The 16,385-nt window shown below is 36.0% G+C and overlaps 1 protein-coding gene across 1 annotated transcript in view; it reads left to right on the forward strand.

Annotated features, from left to right (window-relative positions):
* Positions 1–16,385, forward strand: part of KIAA1958 (KIAA1958 ortholog) — a 150,822-nt gene that overhangs the window by 121,906 nt on the left and 12,531 nt on the right. The gene's annotated exons all lie outside the window — the stretch shown is intronic.

Raw genomic sequence — 16,385 nt, forward strand, 5'->3', positions numbered from 1 at the left:
CCAATACTTACAAAGAAATCCAATAGAATGACAATGTAGCTGCATAATTACCTTTATCTGGTGATTTTTATCCAGGTAAATGATTTAATAACAGGGCTATGAGGTACCTGCATTATTTTTGTTGGTTACCATGGCTAATTGTTTGAAATGCATTTGATAAGGATATTGAGTTTTTTAAATTTATTTATTAGGGACTGTAGAAACCTCAGTGTTCCCAAATATTAACTTTTATATTCAGCATTCCCATGGGCTTATTTAACATATTTATTTGCTTTATGACTATCAGAATTTTTTCCTGCCCACCTGTCTTTAGTTTGGTTCCTAGTATTTCCATCTTGCCTCAGCAATTACAAACACACTCTGAAAGTAGAAAATTATTTCAGTGAATGAATTGTATATTTTGTTAAAATTCCACATGGGGAAAATATTATACATTTATACTCTTAAAATGGAATGGAAACTGTCATAAAATGTTAAGAAAAGAAGGCTACTTCCTTAAGAGTGTTTTAATACCAACACACCAAAATTCCTTGCTAGTGTGGGGTTTCATTCTGTCTGTTCGATGGGTTTCTAATTATGAGATTCCTTTAATAAAGGGATAATCTCCTGAATTATATAGAGGCTTTTTGTGTGACTGTCAGATACATGGCGACAGCCAGTGCTGTATTTGGAAACATTGCTGCTGAAATTGCTGATTTAATTCTAAGAATATTAAAACTAATTCATCAAGGCCCCTGCCACTTCTTTGCTTAAAGGAAAAGAAAGGCAGATTTTAATTGTGAGCCTTTTCTCCAGAATATGCTTTAAACATTTACTCCTCAATGGAGGTGATAAAGCAATAAAAGGAAATTCAATTATGTATGTTCTAAAGAAGTCCTGCCCTTGTCCAGTGACTTCCTCCAGAGCAACACTACAGTATTTCTCGATTCCTGCACTGGGGGTTTTCAGGCAAGGTCTGTATACTTGGAATTTTTTAAATATTTTGGACACCAAAGATTATGGCATGATATATCCTGATGATTAACGGTTTCTATTAGATAGCTATGGGCACGTTTATTTGAATCCCGCTCTTGGATTTTTTTTACCCACTTTGGGTCTTCTGTACATTTTGTATGTCTGTCCTGAGGCCCTTATGCCCAGGGCAACTTTTTAATTAAATAATGCATATATATTTATTAGGCTTCTGATTTATAGAGTATGTTTCCATCATGACTTTAAGCTTTTTTTCACTGCTAAAATTAGACATAGATTTGCCAGATTAGCCCCATTGTGAGCTATAGCTTGTACCTCTTTTTTGTTGTAATCTGGAAATGTAACTGTAACCCCATAGGCCTGAGACCTGGTAAGAGAATGACTGGAAGCATTTTGGATTCAACAGAATCACTTAAAGGACTCATTTATCTGTTAAAATGAAGAACTTTGGTTGTTGAATAGAATGAATGCTATATTCAACTTAAATAAGGGCTTCCACCTTATGAATTATAAGGATAATTTTAAGATTTCTTTTACTCTACCACTTAGAAGTTAATTGGGATTAAAAAGGTAGATTTGTCAATTTATCTGGTACAATTTCACACCAGGCTTTTTTTTTTTTTTAACAGAAATATAACCACCACAATTAATACTTAGAAAAATTTTATGAAAAATGATACTGTTCTTTGGACATGCATTTATTCCCCCCCCCCATTTGGTAGACTGTCATTTTTTATATATTTTCTGGCCACTTGGCTTTTAACTGATTTTTGTGAAAAAACCACGTGTGCCCGATGTTCACTCTAATCCTATTTTAAAATTCTCTTTTTAAACTGCTGCAATTAAAATTTGTGAAAGAGGAGAAAGGTGAATTGAAATGGAGGGAAATTTCTGTTAATATGTTAAGATGTGTGACTGTGATGCTCTTGGTTAATTAATCCTCTGCCAGTTGATATTTGTATTAATACGATAGAACTTCTTTTGTTAATAAGAATATACTATTGGCTTCATTTTTATTTTGCTGCTCACTGCTTTTTACACTAAGGTGTTTTCATCTTTTTTCAGCTCACTGTTTTTGCTTCATATTTGTCTGTGTACTTGTGCTCTAAATAAAATTCTAGTTTTATGTCCCAGTGGCCTATTCCATTGTGTGTATATTTGTCTCTAACGTCGTGTAGTTTTCTATTGTTTTTGGTATTTGTTGGTACAGCCTAAAACTTAAGGACATAAGGAAAAAATCCAGTAGGGGCACCTGGGTGGCTTAGTCGGTTAAGCATCTGACTCTTGATTTCAGCTCAGGTCATAATCTCAGGGTCTTGAGATGGATGGAGCCCAGCATTAGGCTCCACGTGGGGCATAGAGCCTGCTTGGGGATTCTCTCTCTTCCTCTCCCTTTTCCCCTCCCACCTCATGTGTGTGCGTGCTCTCTCTCAAAAAGAAAAAAAGAAAAAAATCCAATAAAATCAGCTAATGAGCATCAGTGATGTCTCCATAATGAGAGCATGCTTTAATCACAGTATTTTGTCTCTATTTGGATATGACCAGTCTTCTTCATTTAATAAGTGGTTTCCTGCAAAGCTGGCTGATTTTTGTAGCCACAACAAACAATTTTAAAAACAAGCCACATTTTGAAGAAAGAAAATTGTCCTGGTCACTCTGCATTAGGCCCCAGGATATAGTCATGACGTGCATACTGAGCAGACTATTCCATATCATGTGTTGTTTCTTCTTTCTTTCTTTCTTTCTTTCTTTCTTTCTTTCTTTCTTTCTTTCTTTCTTTCTTTCTTTTTCTTTCCTCCCTCCCTCCCTCCCTCCCTCCCTCCCTCCCTCCCTCCCTCCCTTCTTTCTTTCTTTCTTTCTTTCTTTCTTTCTTTCTTTCTTTCCTTCTTTCTTTTTTCTTCTCTTCTCTTTTTTCTTTTCTTTTTCCTTTTTCTTTTTGTAAGCCGCAAAGCTAAGTTTATTGAGCGATAGTACAAAGCTCCCAAAGAGAGAGGGGACTTGAAAGGGTTGCCCACGTGTTGTTTCTAACCACTAAGGAGGGGGAAATCATGGAAGGAGAAGCATTTCTACATGAGTATGTTTACACGTAGAGGGTACGGAAGACACTTTAGGACAGCTGAGTTAATCATATGCTTCCTGGAGCTCCAGGTCCAAAAATCCTATTAATGGAACAGGAGGCTGCACTATAAACTCACTATAAACTCTGCAGCCAATTGTACAAAGTTATACCAAGCTAAGTAGATGTCAGTTTCCAGACTTCTGCATTTTCAGGAAAATCTTTTGGTCAGATATGATTCCCCATGTGCCATTTGTTGTATTTAGCATATTTGATGATATTCTTTAGGCAGAATAGGAAGGGTTACTCAAAATGATTATAATTGTTAACTTCAGACTTCTTTGTTGTGTCACAAAAATCATTTAATAAAGAAAAACAATTAAAACACCAGAAAATATAATGTTATTTATCACAGTCATTTGTCTTGCAGAAATGCGAATGTATTTCTTTCATATCTATGAATAATCTACCAGTCTTTACTTACAGAAAGCTGAATATTGCAAATAGAAGCAATAACTGTATTTTTGTATGATATTATTTTAAAGTTACTTTATAAATTGTTATAATCTAGTTTATGTTTTCCTGGTACTTCAAGAAACAAGGACTTACCTTTAAATTTGTTTACAAGTTATACATTTAAGACATGACTAAATAAATAAATAAATAAGTAAAATGTGTCAGATTTTATTTCCCCAAAAGGGGAAGAATATTAGAATTCAAGTTGAGTAATATTTAGCCTACAACTCAGAAAATGTTTTCTTTTTTTAAAAAAGTTTTATTTAATTTATTCATAATTATCTTTTATGAGAAGATATCAAGTAAATAAAAGGTCTAATATGTATAAAATACTTCATGTTGGTATATATCTTCTGAAAAGATTATGTTAAAAGCAAATATTGAACTGGTGGCAAATATTTTCAGACCGAACTATTGTTTTTTTAAAAGATCATTTTCTTTATTAAAATTTATAATGCTTTTTAAGTGTTAAGGCAAAAATAAATATTCATTGTGTAAAATTTGATACATACTAATAAAAGAGGAAATAAAAATCACAGGTTTACTACCCATAAAAACAATTCAACTAATATTTTGGTGTTTTATTTTATATTTCCTTTTTTTTTTTTTTTTTGCTGGATTACAGGTAATTTTATTTTTTTAATAATATTTTTATTATATTATGTTAGTCACCATACAGTACATCCCTGGTTTCTGATGTAAAGTTCGATGATTCATTAGTTGCGTATAACACCCAGTGCACCATGCAATACGTGCCCTCCTTACTACCCATCACCAGCCTATCCCATTCCCCCACCCCCCTCCCCTCTGAAGCCCTCAGTTTGTTTCTCAGAGTCCATAGTCTCTCATGCTTCATTCCCCCTTCCAATTACGCCCCCTTTCTTTATCCCTTTCTTCCCCTACCAATCTTCCTAGTTCTTGTGTTCCATAGATGAGAGAAATCATATGATAGTTGTCTTTCTCTGCTTGACTTATTTCACTTAGCATTATCTCCTCCAGTGCCGTCCATGTTGTAGCAAATGTTGAGAACTCGTTCTTTCTGATAGCTGAGTAATATTCCATTGTATATATGGACCATAACTTCTTAATCCAGTCATCTGTTGAAGGGCATCTCGGTTCCTTCCACAATTTAGCTATTGTGGACAATGCTGCTATGAACATTGGGGTGCATATGGCCCTTCTCTTCACTATGTCTGTATCTTTGGGGTAAATACCCAGTAGTGCAATGGCTGGGTCTTATGCATAGATGTCCTTCAAAAATTGTAGTCAAGCTGCATTTACTGTTTGTGCATTTGTAAAAGATCTTTAGCCTTTGAAAGTGTGATTATTGTATAGTTACAGTTTTCCATTGTATAGTAGTACCAGAATCCATTTTACAGTGCTTTTGTTGGATTGGATTTGTATCCAGTTTTTCACTTTTATAAATTTGCCTTCAAGAACATTCTTAAGCATACATTTTTGTACATTATCTATGATTAAATGTTTAGCATAAATTTCTACAAGAGGAATTCCTGGGCCAAATAAAAAACATTTATTTTTCCTACATATACATTTCCAAAATCCTAGTTATTTTTATAACTTTAAAAAATAATATATTCATATTGTAAAGCTTACAAGCCTCACAGAGGTAAATACTAATCAATGTGATGTGTATCCTTCCAAATTTTTTTCTAAACTAGTGCAAGTTCCCCTATCCTACCCAATACTTAGATACAGACCTTTTTATATTTTTGCCAGTCTGAAATACATCTTCTTTTGATTATAATGTCTTATTATTATTAATGCTTTTGTTATTTGTATTTCTTCTATGAATAATTGCCTGTCATATCCCGGGCCCATATTCTAGTGAGTAATCTTTTTCCAATTGATTTAAAGGAGATTTTCATATGTACTTTGTCACTTTGTGTGTTACAAGTATTTTCTCCAGGTCTGTTTATTGTCTTTTAAAATTTATTCAATGCAGAACTTTTGAATTTTTATGTCATCTGATTTGTTAACCTTTTTTATAGCTCTGGGTTGTATCATGCTGAGAAAGGCTTTTCTTACTCCCCAAATCATGAAAATTGTCTTCTTTATGGAAACAGCCTTTTGGAAAAAAGATTTGGAAATGTGTGTGGTATGAAATAGGAATCTAAATTTGCTTTTGTTTTTGTTTTTCCAACTCAATAGCTTATTATCTCAAAGCATTTATTGAAGAGTCCATCCTTTCCCCAGCAATTTGAATTGGAGCCTTTATGATATACTCAATTTGCGTATTTACACAGGCCTTTTCTGGACTTTCTTCTGTTGCACTGATCTATTTGTCTCTTTCTTTTCCAGAACTTAAACTTTAAATTATTGCAGTGTTATAGTACATGTTTATATCTTTCAGGGCAAAGCCTCCCAAATATTATTTTCAAAATTGCCTTCCTTTTCTTATGCATTTACTCTCCTAGATAAACTTTAGAATCAGCCTGACCAGTAACAACAAAAAGAGGTATTTTAATTAGAATTACACCATATCAAAGATTGCTTGAAGAAATTAAACATCCTTGTAATATTGAGACTTTCCATCTAGGTACATGGTATAACTCTTCATTTATTATGTTTATATATACATTTTTAATTTTAAGAATTTTTTGCGTCTGACTCTTGGTTACGGCTCAGGTCATGATTTCAGGGTCTTGAGATCAAGCCATGCATTGGGTTCTGCCCTCAGGGCAGAGTCTGCTTGAGATTCTCCCTCTCCCTCTGCCCCTCCCCTTGCTCGTGCTGTCTTCCGAAAGAAGGAAGGAAGGAAGGAAGGAAGGAAGGAAGGAAGGAAGGAAGGAAGGAAAAAAGAAAAGAAAGAAAAGAAAACAGGAAAGGAAAGGAAAGGAAAGGAAAGGAAAAAGAAAGAGGGGCGCCTGGGTGGCACAGTGGTTAGGCGTCTGCCTTCGGCTCAGGGCGTGATCCTGGCGTTATGGGATCGGGCCCCACATCAGGCTCCTCCGCTATGAGCCTGCTTCTTCGTCTCCCACTCCCCCTGCTTGTGTTCCCTCTCTCGCTGGCTGTCTCTATCTCTGTCGAATAAATAAATAAAATCTTTAAAAAAAGAAAGAAAGGAAAGAAAGGAAAGAAAAGAAAAGAAAAGAAAAGAAAGAAAGAAAGAGAAAGAAAGAAAGAAAGAAAGAAAGAAAGAAAGAAAGAAAGAAAGAAAGAAAGAAAGAAAGAAAAGAAAAGTAATCTTATAATTTAAAAAAAAGAATTTTTTGGAAGTTTTCTTACTGAATTTTACAGACATAAAAGGGCACAAATAATGTGCAGCTTGGTTAATTTTTATGAAGCAAGCATATTGCTAAAAACACCACCTAGAAGAAGACATAGAACATTACCTGAACCCCAGATGCCCTCCCCTATTTATCTCCCTCAGGCAACCACTTCGTTATTTCACCATAGAGTCACTTTATCTGTTTTTAAATTATACAAGTGGGCCATTTCAACTCACTCTGTTGTGTCTGGCCTCTTTTGTTTAACATTGTGTTTGTGGGCTTCATCCATATTTTTCATGTTAGTTGATTCCAGTAGTCCATTCCTTGTCCTTATTGTGTACTAATATAGTGTATAATTATTTTACAATTTCATATGCATTCTCTTGTTTATGAACATATTTATATTTCCAGCTTGGGGCTTTCTATTATTAATTGTGCTTTTATGAATGCTCGTATTACACGCCTTTGTAAACATGTACGTGCTTCTGATGGGTATATACTCAGGTGTAGGATTGCTGGATCATAGAATGTTTGTATATTCAACTTTAGTAGATACTACCAGTTAGTGTCCAAAGTGGGCGTGCAAATTGCCATTCCTACCAGCTGAGTAGAAGTGTTCCTCTGGCTCTATGTCCTCACCAATGCTGGATATTTGCTGATTTTGTTTTTTATTTTAGACATTTTGGTGGATGGATTTTAATTTATGTTTCCTGAAAAATTAATGATATTTCTCATTTTATGCAGTGTCCATTCAAGCTTGCCCATTTTTAATTCGTCTAGCTGCCTTCTAATTGGTTTGTCAGATATACGCACTTGAGATATCTTCTCTTACTATGTGGCTTGCCTTTGCTCCCTCTGAATAGTACATTTTAATAAATGTCTTTTTAATTCTAAAGAAATTCAATTGATCAGTCTTTGACTTTTGAGGTAGTAATGTTGATGTTCTATTAAAAATATGCAGCTACCCTAAGATCATAAAGATGGTCTCTTATGTTTTTCTCTTGAAGCTTTATTGTTTTACCATTCACATTTAGGTATAATCCATTTGGAATTTTTTTTATTTTGTTGTTTGTGGTCTGAGGTAAACATCCAATTTGTTCATATTACATTAAGGATTTTTTGTATCTGTTTATGAGCTATGTTGGCTTGTAATTTTCTTTTATTGTATTGTTCTTGTCATACTTTTTTTATAAAAAGTTATGCTGCCCTAAAAAAGAAAATGGGTATTCTCTTTTTCTGTTCACTAGCAGAGTTTTTAGGTTTGGCATCCTTAAATGTTAAAAGAATTTGCTAGTGAAATCCATCTCAGCCTGAAGGATTTTTTGTGATATTTTAGATTACAGATTCAGTTTGTTTAATGGATGTAAGACTATTTAAATTTTATATTTCTTGTTCAGTTTTAGGAAGTTGTGGCTTTTGTATATATTTGCCCATTTTATCCAGCTTTTCAAGTTTGTTGGCATCAAGTTGTTCATAATATCTTTTTACTATCTTTTTAATATCTGTAGGATTTGTAGTGGTAACCCGTTTCATTCTTGGTGTTGCAATTTGTGTCTTCTCTTATTTTTCTTACCAGTTTATTAAGTTTGTTAGTCTTCTCAAATCCATCTTTTTGGCGTTGCTTCTCTTTTAATTGTAAATTTCCTATTTCATTGATTTCTGTTATGTGTATTTCCTTCTTTCTATTCTTTTGAAAATATATGTTATTCTTTTTATCATTTCCTGGTACAGTTGATATTCAACCTTTCTTTCCTGATCTCTGCATTCAATGCTATATTTTTTTCTAAAGATACTGTAATCAGTGCCTCCCACAACTTTGACATATTATTATCATTTGGTTTGAAATATTTTCTTTTTCTAAAAGATTTAATTTATTTATTTGAGAGGCAGAGCATGAGCAGAGGGGAGGAGCAAAGGGAGAGGGAGATGCAGGCTCCCCACTGAGCAGGGAGCCCAATGCAGGACTCGATCCCAGGATCCTGGAATTATGATCTGAGCCAAAGGCAGACACTTAAACTACTGAGCCACCCAGGCGCCCCTGAAATGTTTTCTAATTCCCATTGATTTCTTTTCCCCTTCATCAGGGGTTTGTTTAGAAGCATATTATTGCTAGTGGTCAAAAGTTATCTCCTTTTAATTGATTATATTTTAATTCTGCTGATATTCTGAATGATTTAATCCTTTGGAATGTTGAAGTTTGCTTTATGTCCTAGCATTTCTATTTTGGTAAAAGAGCCATGTATCTTTGAAAAGAATGTGTCTTCTGCAGTTGTTAGATATGTTGTTCTTTGTACAGTTTGATATTTGCATTGTTTCAGTCTTCTATGTCTATACTATTTTCTGTGCATACTTGTTCTGTCAGTTATAGAAAAGGATGTATTAAAATCTTAGTTGTAGATTTGCCTTTTTCTTTTTAAAATTCTTGGAACTTTTGCTCTTTATATTTTGAGGCTATGTGAGTGGATAGAAATTTAGGATTGTTATCTTTCTGTTGAATTTTAAAACACTTCTCTTTATTTATAGTAATACATCTTACCTTAAAGTCTGTTTTGTCTGATATATAGCTATACCAGCATTCTTTTCTTTGCTGTTTACATAGTGTACCTTTTTTTCATCCTTTTGCTTTCAACATTTCTACCCTATTCATTCCTATGTGTAAGGAGCACATAGCTGAGTTTTGTTTCTTTATCCAGACTGACATCACTTATCTTTTTTTTTTAAGATGCATTTATTTGAGAGAGAGGGAGAGAGCTCATGAGCTGGGGGAGGGGCAGAGGGAGAGAGAGAATCTCAAGCAGACTCCCCACTGAGAGTGGAGCCCAACTTGGGGCTCAATCTCATGACCCTGAGATCATGACCTGAGCTGAAACCAGGAGTCAATGCTCAAACAATTGAGCCACCCAGGCACCCTGACATCACTTATCTTTTAATTGGAATACTGATCCTGGAATAATTGATACATTTAGGTTTAAGTCCATAATCCTACATTTTTTGGTTTGTCCCATCACTTCTTTGTGCCTTGTTTTTTATTAAACAAGTCTTTTTTTTTTTTTTCCATCTTCCTCCTCTATCAACTTATACATTCTTTCAATATTCTTGTAGTGGTTACCATGGAGATTAAAATATGCATCCTTGCACTGTTAAAGTCTACTTAAAATTAGTGTTTTCATCATTTTCTGGATAATGCCAGGACCTTTCAACACTAGCTCCAGTTACCCTCTTTTGTGCTGTAGTAATGAATATTAATTCTACATGCATTTAAAGCCCCACAAGACACCATTAGTATTGTTTTAAACAGCTGTGTTCATTTAGATTCACCTACTTATTCAATCTTTCCAGTATTCTTTATTTTTTGCTATATCAGCTTGTTTCCATCCTGGATTATTTCCTTTGCCTGAAAAACTCGGTTTATTATCACTTAATATTTGACAGCTGATAACAAATACATTCATTATTTTGTACGACTTCCCCTGTATTGCACCTTTATTTTTGAAGGATGCTTTGCTTAGTATGAATTCCACACTTGTAGCAATTTTCTTTCAACACATTAAAGTAATCATCTGGCTTCTGGCTTCCATCACATCAGTTGAAAAAGCAATCAATCTGTTGTTGTTCCTTTGAAGGTAATTTGTACTTTTCCTCCAGTTTCTTTTAAGATTTTCTCCTTGTCTTTTATCTACTCAACTTATAACACTCTGCTCCGGGCCATCTTCCACTTTCTCACTCCACTCAAACTCTGACATCCCATGCTGGAATGCCCTCCTACACGGAAGCCCTCAACACACTTCTTGAGCTGTGATACCTGGCACCAGACCACTCCCATGCAGGGAAGCCTTATTCACCCCAGTAAGACTCTGACTTTTCACATAGGGCTTCTTCCCAAATCTCCCACTTCTGTGGGGGTATCCTCCTTACCCAGCTCAGGCAATCACACCACATACCTGACTACCCCTGCATGGGATGTTTGTTTTTCTCTCCTAGTTCAGGCTCTGTTGCCTCTCACTGAAACATATTTCTTGCCCCAGTCAGTTTCCTATATCCCTCCCTGGGCAGGCTTCATGCCTCACTCTAAGCCCCCATAGTCCCTTCAACACACACATACTCCAGGAAAACAGATGTCTATTTTGCTCTGCCCCACCAACTGCTTTGAAATTGAAATGTTCAGGAAGAAAAGGGAAAAAGAAGAGGAAGAAGAGAAAGAAGGGAGAGAATTCTATAATTTCCATTTTGTGAATAGATTCTAATGCTCTAGTAAAATTCTCTTCTCCTGATTTCCTTGAACATATTAAAATTATTTTAAAGTCTATGTGTGACAACTCCAATAATTATGTTGTCTGGTTTTTCTCTTGTTTTTCATTCATTTGGTCTTATCTTATAGTATATCCATTAACTTGTTATTGAATTCTGGCTATTGTGTGTGAAAACTTGTTGAAGATATTATCCTTTCTCCAGAGAGGATTTAAATTTCTGATAGCAAATAAGGTAGGCAGATCACCTTAATCCAGTTGAGACTGTTCTACAGATCTTTCTTGACTTGCAGTGGGATTATATCTTGATAAACCCATCATAAGTTAAGATGTTTTAGGTAGAAAATGCATTAAATATACCTAACCTACTGAACATCTCAGCCTAGCCCACCTTACATGTGCTTAGAATACTGATGTTAGCCTACAGTTGGGCAAAATCACCCAACACATAAAGTGTTGAATATCTCACATAATTTATTGAATACTGTGCTGAAAATGAAAAACATTATCATAATGGTCCTGTGGATACAGAAATGTTGTGAATCTATTGGTTGTTTACCCTTGTGATCACAAGTTTGACTGGTAGTTGTGGCTGTCTGCCACTGCCCAGCATCACAAGAGAACATCCTATCACATATCATTTAGCCCAGGACAAGATCAAAATTCAAATTTTGAAGTACGATTTCTACTGAATGCCTATCATTTTCACATCATTGTACAGTAGAAAAATCATAAATGAAACCATCATAATTTAGGGGCCATCTGTATTTCCAGTTTTTCTTATTCTTACAGTTAAGCCTTTCCTGGTCACAAATGAAAGCCTTTATTGTTACCAAGTCTTCTCCCTCTTAGAAGGCTCTGTTACTATTCTTGACTCCTCAGTGCCTTGCAGTTTCCTCTCAGTGATTTCTCCTTTCTACTTGGTTTCTCTGCATCTTGCCTCTGCATGTTTAGCTTAGGAATCAGCAATTCCTGGAAGGAAAATTGCATGCAGAATGTTGGCTTACCTTTCCATGGTTCCCTTCCTCCAGGATGTCCAACTCTTAAGTACTGGCTGCTTATTAGAACTGTACTTGAATATTTGTATACTTATTTCTCTGCGATGGCTGTAGACTTCCGGCTGCTTGTTTCTGTTTGGGCTGTATGATCCGCACTGCAACCCTTCAAATGATTGAACAGGAAAACATGGTGATCAGCGCAGGACTCACTTCTGTGCATTTCCCATCTCTCCAGGATTTTTGCTCCTTCAGTTCTAGTTACTTTTGTTTTCCAGTGCATTTTATCTAGCCTTATCCTCAGCAGGAAAGATAGTATAATACCAACTACTCCATTATAGCCCTAAGTGGAAGTCCTCCTGCCTCATTTTTAAGTTTTCATTTCTTTTATTAACTTGTTCTTGGATGCTATGTCTTTCAAGATTGAAAATATCTTTATTTTGCCCTAGCAGTTGAATGGTACCTTAAGTAGGTAATAGAATTCTTTATTTTATAGTCTTTTTCCTTTACAGCTCTGGGAAGACAGAGTCATTATTTTTTAGCATGTCGTGTCACAGATGAGAAACCAGATTCTTGTTACTATGTTGAAGACTTTTTCCCTCTTACCTGATAAAGATTATAGAATTTTCTTTTTGGTCATAGACCTTGGAAATTTCACCAAGATATGTTTATAAATATATAAGAAGATATGTCTTCTTCAGTATGTATATTTGACAGTTTATGAGCCTTAACACCCTAAAGATTAAAATCTCTTTGAGTAATGGAACTTTTTTTATATTATTTCTTTCACTGTTTATTTTTTTCTGTCCTCTCATATGTTTTCTTTTGAATTCTTATAAGCTAGAATTTGAATTTCCTGCCTTGGTCTTCTGTGCCTCTTAACTTCACCCTCACAATTTAAAAACTGTTATGACTTTGCTTGCCCTTCCAGGAAAATTCCTTCCATATCACTAATTTGTCTTTTAGCCATATTCATTCCAATACTTAGCTCTTCTATTAAGTATTTTAAAATATGTTTTTTCAATCATTTAAAATTTCCAGGGTCTTTCTTGTTCTATTTTTCCATTTCCAATGAAAGCTGTTTTTGTTTTAAGGATGAATTATGCTCTCAAATCTATGTAATGATATATTCGTGATCTTTTGAATTTTTTCCCATTGAATTAATTCTGTGGGAGACTAGGAATATGGAATTAGTTGCTCTGCTTGGATGTTATTTGTTTTCCCCAGGTGCCAGGTGATGTTTGTGTGCTCACAATTTTTTTTAAAAGATTTATTTATTTATTTGAGAGAGAGCAGGGGGAAGGGCAGAGGGAGAGAGTGAGAGTCTCAAGCAGACTCCCCACTGAGTGCAGAGCCCAACACGGGGCTTTATCTCGCAACCTGAGGTCATGACCTGAGCCAAACCAAGAGTCAGACGCTTAACCGACTGAGCCACCCGGGCACCCCCGCGAACGCACATTTTAAAATGAAAGTCTCGATTTATCGTTACTGCTAGCTTACAGGGATTTTCTTCGACATTATTAAAGGCTCTTGTTTGATATATCTGGACACAGCTCACTCTTGAAGGTAATAGTTGAGCACAGGGTTTTGCAAGTGGACTTCAGCCAGCTGTAATGAGTGGACAAAGCAGAACCCACAAATAGGCTTCTCTTCAGGGTGTACAAGTTGAAAACAAGCTGGGAAGCTGGGAACTCTCAACTGTAGACACAGAGGAAGTGTTACCTGACAGAGGGCATGCGTTCAGCCATTTTTTTGTTGCTTTTTGCAGCTGCTTTTTGTTTTTCCTTCCTGTGTCTGTTTCCTGAGGCAATGCCCCTTCTCTCTTTGACTCTGAGGGTGGCTTTCCACAGCGATTCCCCTCACTTTCCACGCTATGCTTGCCAGCCCCAGGCTGTAAATGACGTAGGTGGAAGCCGTGCATAGAGAGCAGGGTAATTGTGCGGATCTGGCCGCCCTTAGCGTGAGCACACGACCCCACGGTCCGCACCTGCTCCCGTGGCCAGCTCTTCCGAACTTTGCGCTTGGAGTTTGCCTGTTCTGTAATGGAGGAGAAATGCGGATTTTTCTTTCGTAGTCCCCTCTTTCTCCTGTATTCAGTTGGAGGTCCTTACTTTTGTTTCCCCATCAATACAGCCTCCTGAAAATTTCCCGGGCACCATAGCTTTACAACTTCTACTCAGAATTTTTTAAAAAGCAATGTATTAAGTAAATTTATTTACTCTTTATAATTATGATAGAACCATATGTGTCCTTTAATCATTTTCACACAATTTCTTTCCCACTGTGCAAGCATACAAGCATTCTTTACCTGTTTCTCCAGGTACTAGGATTTTGTTTTCCATTTTCAGCGTACAGTCTGTCCTATGATAAAAATGAAATTCTTTATGGCCATGTAATTGTTTCATGTAATAATTAAACATCCTATCTTACAGCGTGACTCTTTTCTACTCCTATTCTGTACTGAAATGATGGGGACTAGGCTGTGTTGCAAATAAACCTTTTGTTGTGGTTGTTTAGAAATAAGCAAATATAGTGAAACTGCAGTAGTTGTATAAATAAATCAGACTTAGTTCTCCTCCCTGAAGATTAATACAAGTAAATGTTGGGGGCCAGGATATACTTTTCGTAAGTGGCTAATACCTAAACTGTATTCCATACTGAAACTTTATCCATGTAGTACATGATTCCTTTGCTGTGGTGGCCAGAACGTAGAGCCAGTGGGACCCAAGTCCAAACCCTAGCTCTAGCACTGGCTAACTGCGTGACTTGGGACAGCCCAGTGCCTGGCACAGAGAGGGCACCTTGGTAAATATTGGATGAGTGATGTATGAAGTTACTAAATGTATGAGGCTCAGTTTCCTTATCTGTAAAATAAGTATAAAAACACAGTTGCTTAGCGATTACGGATAACTCTTGGCATACAGTAAGCATTCAATTAACACTAGATGTAATGATAATAAATTTTATACTAGAATTCTTTCATTAACATCAAGCAAGTCCCAGAAACAATATGAGTTATCTCAGTTTATGAAGGTGGTGAGAGGAATATACTCACATGACACAATCACTTCAGATAGCCTTTCTAACATTATTTATTTCTCTTTTGCTATACACATTTATTAAAGCAGATTGTGTGTTTAACAGTTCAACAGCAGACTTAAAGGGTAAAGACACAGTCTTAAGGAGAACTACAAAATCAACTGGAGATCTTCTGGACACAATTACATCACAGTTCTAAGGAATAATAAAGCAAATGTGAAACACATACTGGAGAGAATAAGGGAGTTCAGTTTGTGTGGGGAAGATGCTGTAGAAGTGAGTTTGGAATTGGAATTGGAAATGGGAAAAAAGACACTATTTGGTACAAAGACCATGGGGAGATTTCTCAGGCTATGGGGTGGGGGGGTTGCGGGGGAGGTTGGTGTGGTGTCTTGGGCACAAGGGGATGCTGGGGACAACAAGAGCTGGTGGTTGGGAGTTCCTCAGTGGGGGTGGTGGAAGGTGAGGTGAGTTAGGCAAAGTGGAACCAATTTGCAGGTCACCTTGGTAATTGCACCAACTTTCTGTTGTGCTGTTTCTCAGCCTCTTAGTGCCTTGTTTGAACAAGGAAACATCAGAGAGGATCAGAACCATTAGATAAACTAGAAGGTTGGCATTGTGTTCATTTTAAGGTGGTACACTTTGTTGGGGTTTTTTTGTTGTTGTTTTTCTATCCAAAGACAGCAATTTAAACAGTTTAAGCTTGGTTTTAGTAGATCGCAGAGTATAAAGAAAGGCCTAATGGTTATGGACTTGATTATCTAGTCCATATCCAACTATCCAGCAATTAACGTGGACAGCTTGAGGGGAGACCAGTTTTCATCTGACTTAGTTTGGCAATTGCAATTTAAAATCTGTTCCTTCTCTGAGATGATGTGAGCCCCTCTAGCATGTTCTCCCTTCTTTCCCATAATATTATTCTCACTTTACATTCCATTCTGATTCTAAGCTAGCTGATGGGTTGGGGAGTCAGGGTTTAAATATCTCTTTGTTCATTTGTGAAAAGAATTAAAGAAATATGCCAACACCACGTACTACAAGTCTGTCTAGGATGGCACTACATTACAAAGAAATAACAGCTCTGCATACACTGAGAGAAAGGATGTGTAACCTGTCTTCCCTTATTTCCTTCTATTTTTGTTGTTGTTATTGTTCATATAAATACCTTTTATTTCCAGTGAAAATTTTAGACAGGACATTCTTTGTTTTTCTGCATTCATTTTTTCCCCTTCTGTTATCGGAATGCCTGCATCAGTGCATCAGTTGATATATCTAGCAAAAACACTGGGATCGAACGCAAGGTTACCACATTGATTCCATGCTAGAAATA

The sequence above is a fragment of the Ursus arctos genome, unplaced genomic scaffold (genome assembly GCF_023065955.2).
Source record: "Ursus arctos isolate Adak ecotype North America unplaced genomic scaffold, UrsArc2.0 scaffold_18, whole genome shotgun sequence".
Taxonomy (NCBI): Eukaryota; Metazoa; Chordata; class Mammalia; order Carnivora; family Ursidae; genus Ursus; species Ursus arctos.